Source organism: Cervus elaphus, chromosome 9, assembly GCF_910594005.1.
Source record: "Cervus elaphus chromosome 9, mCerEla1.1, whole genome shotgun sequence".
Lineage (NCBI taxonomy): Eukaryota > Metazoa > Chordata > Mammalia > Artiodactyla > Cervidae > Cervus > Cervus elaphus.
Window position 1 is genome coordinate 5,394,200 of NC_057823.1, and position 20,037 is coordinate 5,414,236.

The following is a 20,037-nucleotide window of genomic DNA, read 5'->3' on the forward strand; positions in this document are numbered from 1 at the left end:
CAGTTACTGTAATTGGCATTTATTATGCTACAAATTCTTATAACTCACTTTCATTTGCTTTTTTGCAGCTTTTGTATAAATACTAAAATGAAAACATCCTGTGGAGAAAAGTGGCTTTAGATTATGAACTCTATTCAAATAATGACTCAAATGGGGTCCTGTTCTGGACAAAGGAGATTAAGAATGTAAAAATCAGAATTGTTCTGAGCAGAAAAGCATGCTTTGGCTTAAAAGATATATGGTGTTATTACATCTCATCATTATTACTTATTTCTTGGAATAGAATCATTTCTGGTTTCCTCAAAGCGAAATAATATTATTCAATGAGTACTTCTAGTTTCTGTATTTTTCTCATTTTTGCTTTTGAGATACTGGTAATTACCAGATATTCTGAATTTTAAAAAATCTAATTTTATAAAGAATTCTCTTGTCATCTTGACTATGTAACATACCACCTACTGTATATAATAATTTTTGTACTTATGAACACTGCCATTTTCTTAGAGATTACTTGAGTAGAGTAACACTATGATTTAAAGCTTAAGAGGAAAAATGCCAAACCTTGTAGTACCTTGGAACCAGGTTATTCTCACTTGTGCTAAGCAGAAATGTGAAGTAGTTAAAATGTCTTATCAGATAATTTGCTGATTATATAGATACCACTTCTTTTTTTCATTCCATTCTTTGTTTTAATTCATGTGGTAGTGATGTCCTTTACTTTTTGATCAGACAGGTTCACGGTGAGAATTAAAATTTCAAATTTCTTTTAAGGAACTCTTAAAGAGTTACAGTTATATGTCATAAATGGTAAAGTCTTAACATTTGGAAAAATTTTGTTTATACTGTATTAATTGGGTGAAAAAGGTGTAAATTATGTCAAAATGAGAATGTTATCATTAGAAATAAAGAGGTTAAGGAGATTTCCTTCAGTTAAATAGTATAATTGGAACTTTTTACTCTTTAACATGGCTTTTTTAAATGCATGGTTGATAATTTTATTTGTTGTCAATAACTAATGGCTTATTAATGTTCTCCTCACCTCTAATAATGAATTTTAAATTGCAAAAAATTGTCCAATAGCTTCAATTTTAAAATGAAACTAAATATTGAAATAATTCGATACTTAAAAAAAACAAACCTAGACCAAGATACCACCAAAAAAAAGAAAATTACAGACCAATATCACTGATGAACATAGATACGAAAATCCTCAACAAAATACTAGCAATCTGAATCCAAAGATTCATTAAAAAGGATTGTACATCATGATCATGTGGGATTTATCCTAGATTTCTCAGTATCTGCAAATCAGTGTGATACACCACATCAACAAACTGAAGAATTAAAAGCCATAATAATCTCAATTGAGGCAGAAAAACTTTTGACAAAATTCAACACCTATTTATGAGAAAAACTCTCCAGAAAGAGGGCATAGAGGGAACATATCTCAATATAATAAAGTCCACATATGACAAACCTATAGCTAACATCATCCTCAACAGTGAAAAGCTGAAAGCATTTCCTCTAAGATCAGGAACAAGACAAAGATTTCCACTCTCACCACTTTTATTCAACATAGTTTTAGAATCCCTAGCTATGGCAATCAGAAAAGAAAAATAAATAAAATGAATCCAAATTGGAAAGGAAGTTAAACTGTCAGTGTTTGCAGATGACATGATACTTATACATAGAAAATCCTAAAGATACTATCAGAAAACTACTAGAACTCATCAATGAATTTGGCCAAGTTATAGGTTACAAAATTAATACACAGAAATTATTGTTTTTCTATATACTAGCAATGAAAGATTAGAAAGAGAAATTAAAGAAACAATCCCACTTACCAACACATCACAAAGAATATAATACCTAGGAATAAACCTACTGAAGGAGACAGAAGACCTGTACTTCAAAAACTATAAGACACTAATGAAAGAAACTGAAGATGACATAAATAGATGGGGAGATATACCATGTTCTTGGACTGGAAGAATCAACATTGTCAAAATGACCGTACTCCCAAGGCAATCTAGGGATTCAATGCAATTCCTATCAAATTACCAACAGCATGTTTCACAGAACTAGAATAACAAAAAAAAAAAAAAAAAATCTTAAAATTGATATGGAGACACAAAAGACCCCGAAGAACCAAAGAAACCTCGAGAAAGAAAAACAGGATCTTTAAACTCAAAATGGATTAAAGATCTAAATGTAAGACCAGAAACTATAAAACTCCTAGAGGAGAACATAGGCAAAACACTCTCCGACATAAATCACAGCAAGATCCTCTATGACCCACCTCCCAGAATATTGGAAATAAAAGCAAAACTAAACAAATGGGATCTAATGAAACTTAAAAGCTTTTGCACTACAAAAGAAACTATAAGTAAGGTGAAAAGACAGCCGTCAGATTGGGAGAAAATAATAGCAAATGAAGAAACAGACAAAGGATTAATCTCAAAAATATACAAGCAACTCCTGCAGCTCAATTCCAGAAAAATAAATGACCCAATCAAAAAGTGGGCCAAAGAACTAAACAGGCATTTCTCCAAAGAAGACATACAGATGGCTAACAAACACATGAAATGGTGCTCAACATCACTCATTATTAGAGAAATGCAAATCAAAACCACAATGAGGTACCATTACACACCAGTCAGGATGGCTGCTATCCAAAAGTCTACAAGCAATAAATGCTGGAGAGGGTGTGGAGAAAAGGGAACCCTCTTACACTGTTGGTGGGAATGCAAACTAGTACAGCCACTATGGAAAACAGTGTGGAGATTCCTTAAAAAACTGGAAATAGAACTGCCATATGACCCAGCAATCCCACTTCTGGGCATACACACTGAGGAAACCAGATCTGAAAGAGACACGTGCACCCCAATGTTCATCGCAGCACTGTTTATAATAGCCAGGACATGGAAGCAACCTAGATGCCCATCAGCAGATGAATGGATAAGGAAGCTGTGGTACATATACACCATGGAATTTTACTCAGCCGTCAAAAAGAATTCATTTGAACCAGTCCTAATGAGATGGATGAAACTGGAGCCCATTATACAGAGTGAAGTAAGCCAGAAAGATAAAGAACATTACAGCATACTAATACATATATATGGAATTTAGAAAGATGGTAACGATAACCCTATATGCAAAACGGAAAAAGAGACACAGAAATACAGAACAGACTTTTGAACTCTGTGGGAGAAGGTGAGGGTGGGATGTTTCAAAAGAACAGCATGTATACTATCTATGGTGAAACAGATCACCAGCCCAGGTGGGATGCATGAGACAAGTGCTCCGGCCTGGTGCACTGGGAAGACCCAGAGGAATCGGGTGGAGAGGGAGATGGGAGGGGGGATCGGGATGGGGAATAAGTGTAAATCTATGGCTGATTCATATCAATGTATGACAAAACCCACTGAAATGTTGTGAAGTAATTAGCCTCCAACTAATAAAAAAATTAAAAAAAAAAAAAAAAAAAAGAAAGAAAAACAGAGCTGGAGGAATCAGGCTCCCTGACTTCAGATTATACTACAAAGCTATAGTCATCGAAACCATATGATACTGGCACAAAAACAGAAATATAGATCAATGGAACAAGATAGAAAGCCCAGAAATAAACCCACACACCTACGGTCAATCAATCTGTGACTCTGGGGACAAGACTATACAATGATGGAAAGACACTCTCTTCAATAAATGGTACTCAGAAAAAATTAAATTACAATATTCTACGTTCAAAATGAGATTAAAGACCTAAATGTGAGACCAGGCACTATAAAACTCTTAGAGGAAAACATAGGCAGAACACTCTGTGACATAAATTGCAGCAATATATTTTTCGATCTGTCTCCCAGAGTGATGGAAATTAAAAAATAACAATAAACGCATTGGACACAATTAAACTCAAAAGCTTTTTCACACCAAAGGAAACCATAAACAAAATGAAAAGACAACCCACAGGATGAGAGAAAACGCTTGCAAGTGGTATGGCTGACACAGAACTAGTCTCCAAAATCACAAACAGCTCATGCAGCTCAATATCAAAACAACTCATCAAAAAATAGGCAGAGAGCTAACAGACATTTCTCCAGAGAAGACATACAGATGGCCAGGAGGCATATGAAAAGATGTTCAACTTTACTGATTATTATAGAAATGCAAATCAAAACTACATTGAGATATCACCTCACACCAGTCAATATGGTTATTGTCAAAACAATCCACAAATAAATGCTGGAGAGGGTGTGGAGGGAAGGGAATTCTCCTACACCACTGGTGGGAATGTAAGATGTACAGCCACTATGGAGAAAAGTATGGAGGTTCCTTAAAAAACTAAACATAGAGCTACCATATCATCCTGCAATCCCATTCCTGGGCATATATCCAGCAACAAAAACCCAGCACAGCCAAAAACAAAAATAAATAAACAAATATTTTAAAAGGATGGAATAATGCTATTCGCAGCAACATGGATGGACCGAAAGTCTCTCATACTGAGGGAAGTAAGTTAGAAAAGTGAAGTATCATGTGATATTGCTTATATGTGGAATCTAAAAAAAAATTATACAAATGAACTTATTTACAAGACAGTCTCATAGACTTAGAGAAGAAAGTAGGGTGGGGCAAGAGGGGGAGAAGGGATAGTTAGGGAGTTTAGGAACAACATGTACACACTGCTACATTTTAAATGGTTCACCAACAAGGACCTACTGTATAGCACATAGAACTCTGATCAATATTATACAACAACCTAAATGGGAAAGAATTTGAAAAGAAATAGGTATGTGTATAATGGAATTACTTTGCTATATACCTGAAACTAACACATCATTATTCATTACCTATACTCCAATATAAAATAAAAAGTTAAGCAAAGGAAGGCCCATAATAAGAGCTCTGGCGAGGGCCTGCTTGATATTACTAAAAGCCTCTTCTTGTTCCAGTCCAAAGTAATGGTTCTGTATCTGGGCATTTACTGGCTTCACATAGAGGCTTAGCCATTGGACCAAATCCTGGAATTTAAATTTCACAAAATTCTACCATGCCTAAGAAGGTACAAATATGTTTACCTGTGGGATGTTTAGGCCTAATATAGCTTGTTTTCCATCTGGAAATAACTGTCTACTTCCAGGGTTTATAACATATCCCAGATATTTAAACTGTTGCTTTGAGATTTGTGCCTTTATGTGGGAGACCCTGTAGCCCCAGGCCTCAAGGAAATCAAGGACTTCAAGGGTATTCTGATCTGAGGTCTCCATTGTGGGGCTACACATTAATATATCATCCACATACTGTAGAATCATCCTTCTTTTAGGCGTATTTCCTTCCGTTCCTTTCCTAGGGCCTGGGAGAACAAGCATGGACTGTCCTGAAACCTCTAAGGCAATACTGTCCAGGTATATTCTTGCATTTGGCCCGAGTAAGGGTTAGTGCACTCAAAGGCACAGACTGTGATGAGCAATGAACTGGGGTGAAAAAGGAAGGCATTCTGGAGGTCAACCACAGTAAACCATGAGGCATCTCTAGGAATCTTGACTAATATAAGGACTGGCCCAGAGGCGATGTACAGGGACCACTGCATCACCTATTGCTCTAAGGTCTTGTTCCATTGGATATTCCCCATTTGACTTAGCAACTGGCAGAATAGGGGTACTGCTGGGAGACTGACAGGGTACTGAGAGGCCATGTTTTAAGAATTTCTCTATGAAGGCTGCAAATCCTTTTTGCTTCCAACTTTATGGGATACTGTCTCTTGTCAGAATAAGCGACTTCTGCCTTAAAGCTAGTTTTTACAGGTTGGGCATTTATAGCCTTCCCAGGGATTCCTTTGTCTCAAACTGCGGGGTTTACTGTGTGTAGAATACGGCTGGGAAAAAGCCATTGTTCCTCTAGCTGATTTGTCTCAGAGGCAAGAAAAGGGGCTGCCTGATGCCTCCTAATCGTAACATGGCTCTAAGGAACCCAGAAGGTCTCTCCCCAGTAGTGGGGCAGGACTGCTGCTGCGTAGTCGCTCAGTCATGTCTGACTCTTTGTGACCTCATGGGCTATAGCCCACCAGGCTCCTCTGTCCATGGAATTCTTCACGCAAGAATATGGGAGTGGATTGCCATTTCCTTCTCCAAGGGGTAGGACACTCAGGCACAACTAAAAAGGCATGTGAAGTCACTGTTCAAATTGGCAAGTGAAAAGGCCCAGTGGAGTAACGGATGCAAGGCTTTCCATCAACATCAGTCAGTGTATAGCTTTTAGAGGAGAGGCCCAGCATGAGAGATTAGGACAGAGTGAGTAGCTTCTGTATCAAGTTAAAAAAAAAAAAAAGGATTTTCTCACCTGCTACATCAAAAACCACCCAGGGCTCCTCAGTGGAGACAGATATCTTCTGTGGGAGGAAGGTACCTGGCTTCCTCGGTCACCTAGCATGGCCATCTCAGGAATGGGCATCCTCTTCCCCTCTGAACCAGGAAAGGTCCCACTTCCAATGACCTTGGAAGTGTGTCTGAAGACTGGGCATGGGCCGGTCTGGGCATGGACCAGGGCACTCCTTTCTGGTATGTACAGGCCCAGTGGCCAGCTGACTCTCATTTGAAGCCCTTGCTGGGTTTTGTTTTGTGGTTCAATAACTTTACTGGACAATAAGCAGTTAGTTCTCATCCACATTAACTGTAGATTTTGGAAGTGGTGACAGGTACATAGGTAACCAATATATAGAGCTTCTTTGGTGAATCTTCATTATATTTTCAGGACAAGCACACACAGATATGATATGGGACATTTCTTATTCCTTTGGCCCAGGCAACTTTGTTAACCTGGTGTCAATGCATACATCTGGGGTTCCCACCTCCTTCACAGCAACTTTCTGGATTACTCTGAGTGCCTATGGGGCACACTTTTAGAAACCCACTCCATGGATAGGCTTGGGAATGTTAATAGTGTCACTACCTGGTCACTACCTTACTGATGGCAGACCAGCCCTTCTTCTTGCTGCCCTTCTTTGCTGGTGCCATCCTGCCAAGCCAGGGTTGGCAAGGAAATCCCTTGCTGGTTTACTTCCAAATGAATGTTTAAGCTTCCTTGGCTCCATTGGGTAGCACTGAGGTTGCAAGGCTTGACTGACAGCAATGGCCATCTGTTAAGTATGAACCCTGGTCTGCCTATTTTCACATTGGTTCTTTCTTCCTCCTCAACTTGATCTCCATTATTATATACCACAAAGGCTACCTCTAGGTGTTTGTGGGCATAATATCAGGGTTGGACTGGCTGATAAAATGTTGTAGAAGCAGGGGTTGACACTCAAGAGTAGGAGGATCAATGTTAGTAAATTTTCTAAAAGGTTCATAAGCTGTCCCTGAAAGAGAGCTGAATTTTCTTTCTCTTCTTGGTTCACTCCTTTAAACTCTTTATAATTAACTGGCCTTTTTTATACACTTTCTCATCCCTTCTAATACACATTGGATCATGTGGTTCCTTGGCTTCTGCTCCCTCCAAGGAATTATATTCTCAAATGGGCTCCTAGCTTAGAAGAAGATCCTCCCATGTCGAGGAAACTGCAGCTGGTAAAGAGCGTTCCTAGAAATGAATTCCAGCATCCCAGACACATTTACTAGGAGGCTTTTGCCAGAAGTGGGTTGGAGTGTCCTCCAAATTCCCTTCGTACCCAATGGGATTTTGAGTGGCCTCTACTCTCCAAACTGGAGAGTCTCTGATTAACTGGACGTCTAACTAGACATCACTGGGTGATTTGGCCTCTTTCACAAGGGATCATGGGCAGGGGGACGTTTGTACTAGGGCATTGCCAGGACTCTCCTTGAGGGGATCTGTTGTCTTTAAAGCTTATGCCCTATAGTAAGTTTCCTTATGCTGGGGTGTATTCGAGACTGAGCATCTATAGAGGTTATAATGTGGGCTTCTGGGCAGCATCCACCTAAAAGGCTGTCCAAAGTAGTGTATGGGCTGCCAAGGCCTGAAGTGAAGGGGGTCCTAGCAAAAAGGAGGAACTGGAGTTGGGAGCAAAGGAAAATGCCACGGGGGTCAAGAACTGAATTCCTAGAGGCAGGAGTATTCCTACAGAGGATTTTTGGACAAAGAGTAAGGTAAGACATTATACAGCAGAAGAACCCCAAACCCTCTCCCCTATTTGTTTGGTGGCTATCATAAAATTGAGAAGAGTCTGATGATTCCATCTAACATAGTCAACAGTGAGTCTGGACAGTGTTTCCCATGTAATTTAACATACTAAATGAACCCAATTAGTTTAGGATCTCTCTTTGGGATGCTCTTGGGTCCCTTTGAAGCACCCTAAAGTCAGCTGAAGATCACAAGAACTTTAATTAGAATTTCACATTTGGGAAGTCTGTCAAAAATTTCAAAAAGCTTTTATGGCTGCGCTGTGCAGTTTGTGAGATCTTACTTCTCTGATCAGGGATCAAACCCATGTCCCCTGCAGCACAAGCACAGAGCCCTCACCATGGCACTGCCAGGAACTTCCTTAAAAAAGTTTTAAAACACTTGATTATATAGGATCATAAGTCACTGTGAAACAATGAGGTAAGGTGAAAAAAAAATCTCAAAAGTAAATAGAGATCATGTAAAGGCACCCACTCCAGCATTCTTGGGCTTCCCTGGTGGCTCAGCTGGTAAAGAATCCGCCTGTAATGCAGGAGACCTGGATTCAACCCCAGGTTGGGAAGATCCCCTGGAGAAGGGAAAGGCCACCCACTCCAGTATTCGGGCCTGGAAAATTCAAGGGACTCAGTCCATGGGGTCGCAAAGGGTCGGACATGACTGAGCGACTTTCACTTCACTTCAAAGGCACAGAAACTCACACCTTTTATCAAAAGCAGCATTCCAGGAAAACTCTGTTCTCTTGTGAGACAGAGAAAGCAAATCCAGTTCTACATTAGCCTACTATTAATAAAATCCATTTCCCTGATTAAATTTAATCCAACCTTAGAAAATCCTGACCAAATCCAAGACTTTTCAGAATGTTCCTTTTTCTGCAAACTTTTTGCAACTTTCTGTAGCCATGTTATTTTGTCACTTATTCATTTTTAAAAGTTATTTATTTTAATTGAAGGATAATTGCTTTACAATATTGTGTTGGTTTCTGCAATACATCAACATGAATCAGCCATAGGTATGCACATGTTTCCTCACTCCTGAATCTCCCTCCCACCTCCCACACCCTCTAGGTTGTCAAAGATCCCCAGTTTGAGTTCCCTAAATCATACAACAAATTCCCATTGGCTATCCACTGCGAGGAGATCCAGCCAGTCAATCCTAAAGGAAATCAGTCCTGAGTATTCATTGGAAGGACTGATGCTGAAGCTGAAACTCCAATACTTTGGCTACCTGATGTGAAGAACTGATTCACTGGAAAAGACCGTGATGCCGGGAAAGACTGAAGGTGGGAGGAGAAGGGGACAACTGAGGATGAGATGGTTGGATGGCATCACTGACTCGATGGACATGAGTCTGAGCAAGCCCCGGGAGTTGGTGATGGACATGTAGGCCTGGCGTGCTGCAGTCCATGGTGTCGCAGAGTCAGACAGGACTGAGTGACTGAACTGAACGGATCCACTTGACGTACGGTAGTATATTTCCATGCTACTGTCTACATTTCTCCCACCCTCTCCTTCCCCGCTTCCCATGTCCATAAGTCTGTTCTCTATGTCTGAGTCTCCACTGCTGCCCTGCAAATAGGTTCATCAGTACTGTATTTCTAGATTCCATACATATGCTTTAAAATATTATCTTTTTCTCTTTCTGACTTACTTCACTCTGTATAATAGGCTCTAGGTTCATCCACCTTATTTGCACTGACTCAAATGTGTTCTTTTTTATGGCTGGGTAATATGGCTGGTACATATAATAGTATATATCTGTACCACAGCTTTTTTATCCATTCATCTGTCAGTGGACATCTAGGTTGCTTCCATGCACTAGCTATTGTAAACAGTGCTGCAATGAACATTGGGATCCATGTTTTATTCAATTATGGTTTTCTTAGGGTATATGCCCAGTAGTAGGACTGTTGGATCAAATGGCAGTGTTATTCCCCATTTTTTAAGGAATCTCCATAGTGTCTTCCATAGTGGTTGTATCAATATTCATTACCAGCAACAGTGCAAGAGGGTTCCCTTTTCTCCACACCCTCTCCAGCATTTATTATTTGTAGATTTTTTGATGATGGACATTCTGATCAGTGTGAGGGGTATTTCATTATAGCTTTGATTTGCACTTCTCTAATAATGAGTGATGCTGAGCATATTTTCATGTGTTTATTAGCCATCTGTATGTCTTCTTTGGAGAAATGTCTGTTTAGATTTTTGCCCACTTTCTGACTGGGTTGTTTGCTTTTCTGGTATTGAATTGCATGAGCTGCTTGTATATTTTAGAAATTAATCCTTTGTCAGTTGTTTCATTTTCTGTTATTTTCTACTATTCTGAGGGTTGTCTTTTCACCTTACTTATAGTTTCTTTTGCTGTGCAAAAGCCTCTAAGTTTAATTAGGCCTCACTTGTTTATTTCCATCACTCTAGGAGATGGGTCATAGAGAAGCTTGCTATGATGTATGTCATAGTGTTCTGCCTATGTTTTCCTCCAAGAGTTTTATAGTTTCTGGCCTTACATTTAGGTCTTTAACCCATTTTTAGCTTATATCTGTTTATGGTGTTAGGAAGTGTTCTAATTTCATTGTTTTACATGTAGCTATCCAGTTCTCCCAGCACCACTTATTGAAGAGACTATCTTTGCCCCATTGTATATTTTTACCTCCTTTGTTAAAGATAAGATGCCCATAGGTGCATGGGCTTATCTCTGGGCTTTCTATCTTGTTCCATTAGTCTATATTTCTGTTTTTGTACCAGTACCATACTGTCATGACAACTATAGCTTTGCAGTATAGTCGGAAGTCAGGAAAGTTGATTCTCCAGCTCCATTCTTTTTTTTTTTTAATTGGAGGCAAATTACTTTACAATATTGTGGTGATTTTGGCCATACACTGACATGAATCAGCCATGGGTGCACATGTGTCCCCCATTCTGAACCCCCCTCCCACCTCCCTCCCCACCCAATCCCTCTGGGTTGTCCCAGAGCACCAGCTTTGAGTGCCCTGCTTCATGCATCAAACTTGCACTGGTCATCTATTTTACATATACTATACAAGTTTCAATGCTAATCTCTCAAATCATCCCACCCTCGCCTTCTCCCACATAGTCCAAAAGTCTGTTCTATACATCTGTGTCTCTTTTCTCCAGCTCCATTCTTCTTTCTCAAGATTACTTTGGCTATTCAGTGTTTCTTGTGTTTCCATATGAATTGTGAAATTTTTCTAATTCTTTGAAAAATGCCATTGGTAATTTGATAGGGATCACAATGAATCTGTAGATTGCATTTGGTAGTATAATCACAATACTGATTCTTCCAACTCAGGAACATGGAATGATATCTCTCCACCTGTTTATGTCTTGTTGATTTCTTTTATCAGTGTTTTATAGTTTTCTGCATACAACTCTTTTGTCTCCTTAAGTAGGTTTATTTCTAGATATTTTATTCTTTTTGTTACAATGGTAAATGGGATTGGTTCCTTAATTTCTTTTTCTGATTTTTCATTGTTAGTATATAGGAATGCAAGTGATCTGTGTATTGATTTTGTATCCTGTGACTTTACTAAATTCACTGATTAGCTCTAGTAATTTTCTGTTAATATCTTTAGGGTTTTCTATATTTAGTATCTTATCAGCAAACAGTGAAAGTTTTACTTCTTTTCTGTTAAGAAGTTTTACTTCTTTTCTTTTCTTTAATTCTAATCTGGATTCCTTTTACTTCTTTTTCTTCTCTGATTGCCGTAGTTAGGACTTGCAGAACTCTGTTGAGTAACAGTGGCAAGAGTGGGCACCTTTGTCTTGTTCCTGATCTTAGAAAGAATGCTTTCAGTTTTACACCACTGAGAATAATATATGCTGTAGGTTTATCATATTTGGGCTTTATTATGTTGAGGTTGGTTCCTTTTTGCCCATTTTTGAAGTTTTTATCATAAATGGGTACTGAATTTTGTCAAAATCTTTTTCTGCATCTATTGAGATTATATGATTTTTATCTTTCAATTTGTTAATATGGTATATATCACACTGATTAATTTGCATATACAGAGGAATCCTTGCATCCCTGAGATAAACCAGACTTGACCATGGTGTATGATCTTTTTAATGTGTTGTTGAATTCTGTTTGCTAGAATTTTGTTAAGGATTTTTGCATCTATGTTCATCAGTGATACTGGCCTGTATTTTCTTTTTTTGTGCTGTCTTTATCTGGTTTTAGGATCAGGGTGATGGTGGCCTCATAGAATGTGAGTTTGGAAGTGTTCCTTCCTCTGTAATGTTTTGAAAGAGTTTAAGAAGGATAGGCCTTAGCTCTTCTTTAAATATTTGACAGAATTCACCTGGGAAGCAATCTGGCCCTGGGATTTTGTTTTGGGGGAGATTTTTTAATCACAGTTTTGATTTCTGTGTGTGTAACTGACTTGTTCATAATTTCTATTTCTTCCTGATTCAGCCTTTGAAGGTTTGAACTTTTCTAAGACTCTGTCCATTTCTTCCAAGTTGTCCATTTTGTTGGCATACAGTTGCTCATAATAGTCTCTTATGTCTGTCATAACCTCTCCTTTTTCATTTCATTTCATTTCATTAATTTCATTTATTTTTCTCTTTTTTTCTTGATGAGTCTGGCTAATGGTTTGTCAATTTTGTTCCTCTTCTCGAAGAACCAGCTTTTAGTTTTATTAATCCTTACTCCTGTTTCATTCATTTATTTCTGCTCTGATCTTTATGATTTCTTTCCTTCTACTAACTTTAGGGAGGTTTTGTTTTTCTTTTTCCAGTTGTTTCAGATGTAAAGTTAGGTTGTCTATTAGATGTTTTTTCTTGAGATAGGATTATACTGCTATGAACTTCCCTCTTAGAACTGCTCTTGCTGCATCCCATAGGTTTTCGGTCATCGTGTTTCATCATTTGTTTCTAAGAATTTTTTTATTTCCCTTTTTATTTCTTTAGTAACTTGTTCATTATTTAGAAACGTTATTATTTAGTCTCCATGTGTTTGGTTTTTTACATTTTTTCCCCTGTAATTGATATCTAGTCTCAAAGCATTGTGATCAGAAAAGATGTTTGATACAATTTCAATTTTCTTAAATTTTCTGAGGCTTGACTTATGACCCAAGATGTGGTCTATCCTGGAGGATGTTCCATGTGCATTTGAAAAGAGTGTATTCTTCAGTATTTGGAGGGAATGTCCTGAAGATATCAAGTACATCCACCTGGTCTAATGTGTCATTTAAGGCTTGTGTTTCTTTGTTAATTCTATTTTGATGGTCTGTCCACTGGTGTAAGTGAGGTGTTAAAGTTCCCTCCTATTATTGTACTACTGTCAGTTTCCCCTTTTATGTCTGTTAGTGTTTGTCTTATGTATTGAGATGCTCCTATGTTGGGTGCATAAATATTTACAATTGTTATGTCTTCTTGGATTGACCCCTTGATCGTTATGCAGTGTCCTTCCATCTCTTGTCTTTAAAGTCTGTTTTACCTGATATGATTATTGCTACTCCCACTTTGATTTCTATTTGCATGGAATATCTTTTTCTCATCCTCTCAACTTTGAGTCTGTCTGTATCTCTATGTCTAAAGTGGGTTTCTTGTAGACAGCAATGTATGTGGGTCTTGTTTTTGTGTCCATTCAGCCAGTCTGTGTTTTTTGGCTGGTGCATTTAATCCACTTACATTTAAAGTAATCATTGATATATATCTGACAACAATGCAGGAGACCAGGATTTGACCCCTCGGTTGGGAAGACCCCCAGGAGGAAGGAATGCCCTCCCACTCCAGTGTTCTTGCCTGGAGAATCCCATGGACAGAGGAGCCTGGTGGGCTACAGTCCATGGGGTTGCAAAGAATCAGACATGACTGAGTGACTAACACTTTCACTTTTCACTTACGTTCCTATTGGCATTTTCTTAATTGTGTGGGGTTTGTCTTTGTAGGTCTTTTCCTTCTTTTGTGCTTCCTACCTATAGAAGTCCCTTTAATATTTGTTGTAAAGCTGATTCGGCGGTGCTAAATTCTCTTAACCTTTGCTTATCTGTAAAGCTTCTGATTTCTCCATCAATTCTGAATGCAATCCTTGCCAGGTAAAGTAATCTTGGTTGTAGATTTTTCCCTTTCAGTACTTTAAATATATCCTGCCATTCCCTCCTGGCTGGCCTACACAGTTTCTTCTGGTTGTATGGGGTTTCATTTGTATGTTACTTGTTGATTTTCCCTTGCTGCTGTTAATATTCTTTGTGTTCAATCTTTGTTAGTTTGATTATTATGTATCTGGGCATGTTTCTCCTTCGGTTTATCCTGTTTGGGACTCCCTGCACTTCTTGGACTTAATTGACTAATTCCTTTCCCACATAAGGGAAGTTTTTGACTATATTCTCTTCAAAATTTTTCTTAAACACTTTCTTTTTCTCTTCTTCTTCTGGGACCCCTGTGAGTCAAATGTTGGTGTGTTTAATATTGTCCCAGAGGTCTCTAAGACTATCCTCAATTCTTTTCAAAATTTTTCCTTTATACTGCTCTTCAGCAGTTATTTCCACAATTCTACCTTCCAGCTCACTTATCCATTTTTCTGCCTCAGTTATTCCACTATTGTTTCCTTTTATTTTTAATTTCAGTAATTGTGTCGTTCATCTGTTTGTTTATTCTTTATTTCTTCTAAGTCCTTGTTAAATGTGTTAATTGATTCTTGCATTTTCTCCATTCTATTTTTGAGGTTTTGGATCATTTTTACTATTATTACTCTGAATTCTTTTTCAAATAGTTTGCCTATTTCCTCTGTTTATTTGGTCTTGTGAGTTTCTACCTTGTTCCTTCATTGGTGCAATACTTCTGTCTTTTCATTTTTTTCCTAATTTACTGTGCTTGAGGTCTCCTTTTCCCAGGCTTTTGGGTCATATTCCTTCTCCCTTTTGGCATCTGCCCTCAGTGGGTAAGGCTGGTCCAGTGGTTTGTGTAGACTTTGTGTTGGGAGGGACTTGTGTCCGCATTCTTGCTGGAGGAGGTAAGTTTCTTTTCCCTCCGCTGGGCAGGGTTGTGCTCGGTGACATGTTCTGGGGTGTGTGTGGGAATCCTGTCTGTTGATGACTGAATCTGTGCTTTTGTCTTGCTTGTTGTTTGGGTAAGGCATCTTACACTGGGTGTTGCCAGCAGTTGGGTGATGCTGGGCCTTGTATACAGGTGAAGACCTTTGTTTGAGTTCTCACTAATCAATACTTCCTGAGGTTAGGGGTTCTCTGGCAGTCTAGGGTCCTGGATTCAGCACTTCCACTCCAAAGGCTCAGGCCCAACACTGGTGAGGGAACCAAGATTCCACAAGTTGCTTGCTATGGCATTAAAGGGAATTAAAACAAACACACAAAAACTAAAAACAAAACAAGAAACAAAAGACAAATCCCATACGAATGGTACAAACAAAATCAGACAAATAATAACAAAAACAATGGAACACACACACGCAAACAAAACCAAAACAGTCCAAAGAAAAGAAAGTACAAGAAAGTAAGCCAGCAAGTAAAGGAAGCCAAAAGTGTAATCGACCAAATAAAAACAAAACTAACTAAAAAAACCAACCAGGAAACAAAACTAAAGCAGAGTGCCAAGTGGGGGATAAAGCAAAAAAAAAAAAAAAAAAACCCTTGGTGAAAAAAAAGAAAGAAAAGGAAGAAAAGAAAAAAAAATAGAAAAGCAAAGTTAAATAGAAGTATGTAAAAAAGATTTATGTATATTAAAGAATAACTACAGCAGGAAAAGAACAATAAGAAAAACATACAAAATAAATTAAAAATAAATTTTAAAAAATTTAAAAAGAAAAAAGAAAACAAAAAACCCCACAGACCTGCAAAAGGTGAATGTAGAAGTATATAAAGGAAATCAAAAGTGTGACTTTTTAAAAAAAATTCTCAAAAGCTTAAATAGAGTTAATAGTAACAATAAAATCAACAACCACAGTAAGAGAGGGGGTTAAAAAAAAAAAGGAAGGGAAAAAAAAAGTCCAGAACCAATCACAGAACAAATAAAAATCTGAGTAATAATAAATGTTTTCCTCAGATCTCAGCTGTCAGTGTCCTCCTCCTTGTTGTGAGTCACAGTCCTCCTCCACCTCCCGGGGATACTCTCCAACACTGGGCTGGTCTCTGGACCTGCAGGGGGACAGCTCAGCTCTAATCTGGTGCTGCTCCTGGGTATTCTTTTCTCCAGTGCCCACAGTTGCCAGAGCTACTGCGTTTACTTTTATGGGAACTCTTATTGTTCATTTATATATTCCATAGATACAGAGTCTGCCTAGCTGACCATATGGGTTTAATCTGCAGCTTGTGAAGCTGGTAGGAAGATTTCCCATCCTCTTCCTTAGTCACACTGCCCCTGGGGTTCAATTGTGACCTTATCTTCACCTCTGCATGTGGGTTGTCCACAGGAGTTTGCTCCAGAGGCTTCCCTGGAGGACTTGGGTGTGTCCCAGTGAGGACCAGATACAGAGGTGGCACAGCTGCTTGGATTGCAGGGACCCTGGCAGTGCCAGGGACGCAAGAGAGCTGGCAGCCAGCGGGAAATATAGGCTCTTGGGGCTTTCTCTAGCCTCTGGCAGCTCTTCCCCAGTAAGGATCAAGCTGCTACTTGAAGGTGTAGCTGCTTGAATCATGGGGTTTGTCCCTTATTCTTTCTCCAGTCAGAAATAACAAGTTTGGAGAAAGAAATGGCAACCAATTCCAGTATTCTTGCTTGGAAAAGCCCATGAACAGAGGAACCTTGCGGACTACAGTCCATGGGGTCGCAAAGAGTCAGACACAACTTGGCGACTAGACAACTACCACCTCAGATCATCCGGCATTAGATCCTAGAGGTTGGGTTTCCCTGCTATAGAGCACTGTTTTTGTGAAATCTCTGACTGCTTGCCTCTATCAAAATACTTAATAGGCATTACTATTTATAAAATAGATAATCAATAAGGACCTACTGTACAGCACAAGGAACTCTAAACTCAATACTCTAATGGCCTATATGGGAAAAAAATGAGAGTGGACACATGTATGTGTATAACTGATTCACTTTGCTGCACACCGGGAACTAACACAACATTGTAAATCAACTATATGCCAATAAAATTAATTTTAAAAAGAAGAAATAACAAGCTCTAGGACAAAATAAATTTCCATTCCTCATAACTTCTTTTACTGACAGCACACATCCTACTTTGCTTAAGCAACCATGACCTATCTTTTACATTAGCATTCCCTGATTGGAATATTCCATAACCTCTAGAAACATGCATCTTCCTAAAGCACAATTTCTTTCCTTAATGTAGTCTGTGGTAAAAGATATGTGTCTGAGGGCACTCAGGGCCGGTGCACTGGGACGACCCTGAGGGATGGGATGGGGAGGGAGGTGGGAGGGGTTTCAGGATGGGGGACAGATGTACACCCATGGCTGATTCATGTCAATGTATGGCAAAACCACTACAATATTGCAAAGTAATTAGCCTCCAATTAAAATAAATAAATTAAAAAAAGATATGTGTCTGATATACTCAAACATCTTTCGTTTCCCTCTCATAAGAAGACAAAAGTAGCAAAGGTGTAAATTTGGATCTGCTTAGCAATTAATGTTCCAATATTTCATCTTATTTGAAATGGCCTGGATCCTCAATGAATTCCTACTAATTAACTTAATTTTGTTTCAAGTTATCAAACTGTGGAGAGCCTATTTTAGATGGATATTTCCAAAACATGTAGCTCAGCTGGTAAAGAATTATTTCTATAGAGTTTACCAAAAAGCTCTTACCTCAGTAACATTTACTTTAAAATGTAATCATATCAGGTTATTTTCCCTGCTGACAGATTTTATAACAGAAACAATATGCACTTATTGACTTCCAGTAATAAGTGGAAAATAAAAAAACCCTAGGTATAATAAAAGTATTATATTTAATGTTCATGATTCTAAAGACAGGTCTGTATTAATTAAGCCCACAAGCTTAAACCAAGCTCTAATACCAAATATTAATTTAATATTGATTATCTCCCAGAACATATGAATCTGGAATGTGTTCTGATGAGTTTTATATTTCTGAGTATGTATATAAGCGCTCAGTTTCCTTTAAGCCAACTAAATACAGTTCATTTACAAGTTAATTTTTACATAAAGACAGACAACAGAATCAGAGATCTTTTAGTTTTCCTGCTTAAATTTTAACAGGTCTTTTTTAACACTAAAATACTTATTCAAAAAGATAAATGCACCCCTATGTTCATTACAGCATTATTTACAACAGTCAAGATATGGAAGTAACCTAAGTATGCATCTGTGGATAAATGGATAAAGAGATGTTATCTCCTCAGAAGATAAAAAAGAATGAAATCTTGCAATTTGTAACAACATGGATGGAACCTGAGGGTCTTATATTAAGTGAAATAAGTAAGGAGAAAGACACATACTCTACGATTTTAATCATGTGGAATAAAAACAAAAACAACAAATAATATAACAGCAACAAACTCACAGATTCATTGACAGAAATCAGTTTGTTGCTGAGCAACAAACTCAGCAGAGAACTCAGCAGTGGTTATCAGAGGGCAAGGGGCTGGGTGAGCGGGGAGCTAATATGGTGATGGATTGCCGAGGTCCAGCCCCAGCAGGATACTCAAGGGATGAGAGGCATGGGTGAGGAAGAATACAGACACACACAGAAGGATGAGCAGAAGAGGTAGCTTTTTTTTTTATTTTTAGGATAGCTCAGTTTTTACAGAATGAACGTTACCTCCCCCTTAAGTCACCACATATTACATCAGATATTGGTTTGTGCTTCCATCAATATTTTTCTTTCCCATGTTTTTCCCCTATGCATTCATCTAGAACGTTTCCAATTACAGGGTTTTTTCTTAAATGTCCCATACATAGTCGTCTTGCCTCAATGGCCTAACATTTTCATTCTAACAAAACAAGGTTGTACAAATCTCACGTATAGTGTAAATTCTTTGGACAATAAAACAATACATGGGAAGGGTGACAGTAACATGTTTGACATTTCTGAGAATAGTACCATGAGAAAAACCTGATATTTTTCTTTACCTGAAACCACAAAATCTCAATTTACAATGATTAACTATTAAATAGCAAAAACACCTCTAAAGCAGCAAAACACCTCTATTAATAGTGAGATAATGGCAGTGAAGCTGGTTAATATAAATCTTCTACTGAAATCGTATGTACCCCATTTTCTAATTCTACAAAAATACCCATAATATCTCATGTTGTTTAAAGAAAGGGAAACAATGAACAAATAGCAGCATAGAAATAGCAATAGTGAAAACCCTCTCAACCAAGGAGCAAGTAAACTGAAGCAGTACATCTACTTCTAAATCTAAATGCCTCTACTCTTTTCTATTCTAGAACATTATAATCTTTTAAGCAAGCAGCCAAACTATACCTGTGGCCCTTTGTTTTTTGACTTGATGTTTGTGGTCGTGTCCTGAGCCAGAGCAATCATGAACATTTCCAAAAAGGCTTGGACTTTTCTAGGGAGGCCTTATTACTATATATTATATTTCCAAAAATTAATAGAAAGCCCAACAACAGTAAGACAGAAGGAAGAAAGGAACATACCGGCCCCCGGGACAACCTCGAGGGGAAGAGCTGCCTTGCAGGTTCCTCTCTCCTCCTGGGACCTTGTCACAGCCCAGGCACGTCCTGGCGGCTCCCGACAATGGATGCTAACTAAACTTACAGTGGTGATCGCTCTGTAGTATATACAGACGTTGTTTTATAATGCTGTACAGTTGCAGCTTACATCATCATGATCATCTTCACCATCATTGTAAATAAAAAAGATGTGCAATTCCCAAAAAATAAAATGTCTCTTTTTCTTTTCCTCAGTCTGGGGGACTACAAATGGATCAGAAAGTTCCTGAGAGCCCAGGCAAAACAGTTACATTGCAAA

The 20,037-nt window shown here is 38.3% G+C and overlaps 1 protein-coding gene across 1 annotated transcript in view; it reads right to left on the reverse strand.

Moving 5' to 3' along the window:
- Positions 1-20,037, reverse strand: part of SQSTM1 (sequestosome 1) — a 73,436-nt gene that overhangs the window by 51,372 nt on the left and 2,027 nt on the right. The gene's annotated exons all lie outside the window — the stretch shown is intronic.